General features: G+C 47.7%; 1 long non-coding RNA gene across 1 annotated transcript; it reads right to left on the bottom strand.

Annotated features, from left to right (window-relative positions):
- Positions 1–346: 346 nt before the first annotated feature.
- Positions 347–1,802, bottom strand: LOC116984007. Its single transcript, XR_004414858.1, has 2 exons — positions 1,110–1,802; positions 347–685 (listed from the first exon to the last, which is right to left on the bottom strand). It is a non-coding gene; the product is annotated as an uncharacterized LOC116984007 (long non-coding RNA).
- Positions 1,803–2,423: the final 621 nt, after the last annotated feature.

Genomic DNA, 2,423 nt, shown 5'->3' with positions numbered 1-2,423 from the left:
CAGTGTAACAGGCCACAGTGGACAGTGTGCCAAAGGAACAGTGTGTAAGATCTGCTCCAGTTACTGGTCGTTTTTGTCTTTTGGTTGCGAGCTTGCCTGAGTCTGGGTCCTACTGGATCCCAGGGCATTCGCCTGACAGGCAGCCGCAGGCAGGCACCTCTCCCTCACGCGAAGGAAGCTGCTGCTTTGCTAATCCTATCACGTTTCACATAAAACACCAAGAGAGGGTGGAGGGAGGGGGAGGGAGGGAAATCTAGTCTTTTATTGTCTCTGAGGCACAATCAAAGATACTAAACAAGAAACAACTCCACATGAAACAAAAAGCTGAATGCAATTAAAAAAAGGCTTTCCTGCCAAAGTGTTTTTTATTAATTAATTAAACGCAGACGTTTTTACATTCAAGTTGTAACAGCCCTCTATTTTATTTTTGTTTGTCCTCTTTTCTCCTTGATTGCTGCACTCCGTTGATTCTTTTCCCTCCAACAGGGTGAGACCATCAGAGGGGGAAGGGGTTAATCAGGAGGTGTGTTTGGTACGGTTGCGGGAGTGTTAGAGTCTGTAACAGCGCACCGTCCCCCTTCATTCCGCAAACTCCTTCCCTGCTCCGTTAAGTTAGCTCCTAATTATCAAAATGTAGAAGATAGACACAAAACGCCGGAGTAACTCAGCGGGTCAGGCAGCGTCTCTGGGGAAAAAATGGATGGGTGACGTTTCGGGTCGGACAACCTTCTTCAGACATTTCTCCAAAGATGCTTTACCAGCGCAACATTTAAGAAACATTTAGACAGGTTTTTCGTTTAATTGAATAGGAACGGTTTAGAGGGATCTGGGCCAAACGCAGGCAGATGGGATTAGTATAGATAGAGCATGTTGGCCACTGTGGGCAAGTTGGGCCGAAGGGCCTGTTTCCATGCTCCAAGACTCAGTGACTCTATGCTGCCTGACCCGCTGAGTTACTCCAGCACTTTCTGTTTACCTTTATTATAATCCAGCATCTGCAGTTCTTTGTTTCTACATATCAAAATGCAGAGAAGGTTACGAGACTAATGTGCGGAGAAGGGGGGCTACAGGGGCGGAGAGAGCCTGGATATAATGAAGGAATTACTTACAGTTGGTCGCTCAGTTTCCTGTTCTCTTAAGGGGAAGATGTAAACCATCTGTTAAAAGAGTGTTTAGGCTTAAGGCCACAAGGATTTGCCTAGACTTGAATTTGTCATTTGGCTCAGAGTCCTGGTTATTTAATGCACATTCCCCTCACTGTGGCAGCTTGTGGTATCTTATTGTTAACTTTCCATATGCCTTCGGTAAGGACTGACCCACCGGATATTTTGTTCAACACACTGCAGAATATTACTTTCTTCTCCTCTCTGAGGTTTTGCTTTTGAAATTCCAATCTCGCTCAAGACTGAGCAGCTGGATGCCAGACTGAGAGGCTTCCTGCCCGCTGATTCTGGACGTCGCTGCATTGGACAGACTATATGTGTTCTGCGAATGCTGTACGGTGCAGCACTAACTCATTCCTCGCCTTATCAGTGCATCGATCGTAAGTTCAAGCAGACCTCCTGTGTGTCTGGCATACCTTCTACCCCCGCAGTACCTTGAACCATGGCGGCAGTGACTCAGTGACTCACATCAGGCCTCTGGCAGCTCAGTGTAAGACAGCTCAGTGCAGGTAGAAAGCATTAGGAGGAGGAGCAGTGGTCCAAGCGGAGCAACCGGCCCTCTTGGTGCCTTTCCTTATGTTCTTAAAGCTGCTTCTCCAGTATTTGTAACCCTCTGGCCTCCTTAAATCCAGTGAGAGGGGTGGGGATAATTTAGCTAGCTTTAGTTTAGATTTAGTTTTAGAAATACAGCACAGAAACAGACCCTTCGGCCCATCGAGTCCGCGCCGACCAGCGATCATCCTTACTCTTGTAAAGGAAGGAACAGCAGATGCTTGTTTAAACCGAAGATAGACACAAAGAAGAAAGACCCCGGGGAAGGGTCTCGACCCAAAACGTCACCCATTCCTTCTCTCCAGAGATGCTACCTGTCCCGCCAAGTTACTCCAGCTTTTTGTATCTTCCCCTACTCTTCTTCTATCCATACACAAGGACCCATAGCCCTCGAATCCTATCCCTATCCCATCCATGCACCTGTCCAAATGTTTTGTTTTAGTTTTGGTTTTTAGAGATACAGCGTGGAAAGAGGCCCTTCGGCCCCCTGAGTCTGCACCTACCAGCGATCCCCGCACACGAGCACTATCCTACACATAGGGGCAATTTACAGTTTTTCCAAAACCAATTAACCTACAAACCTGCACTTCTTTGGAGTCTGGGAGGGAACCGGAGCACCCGGAGAAAACCCACGTGGTCACGGCGCGAATGTACAAACTCAGTACAGACAGCACCTGTAGTCAGAATCGAACCCGGGTCTCTGGCGCT

Source organism: Amblyraja radiata, chromosome 19 (genome assembly GCF_010909765.2).
Source record: "Amblyraja radiata isolate CabotCenter1 chromosome 19, sAmbRad1.1.pri, whole genome shotgun sequence".
Taxonomy (NCBI): domain Eukaryota; kingdom Metazoa; phylum Chordata; class Chondrichthyes; order Rajiformes; family Rajidae; genus Amblyraja; species Amblyraja radiata.
The sequence above is the reverse complement of the archived record's forward strand: the minus strand, read 5'-3'. Positions and strand labels throughout refer to the sequence as shown.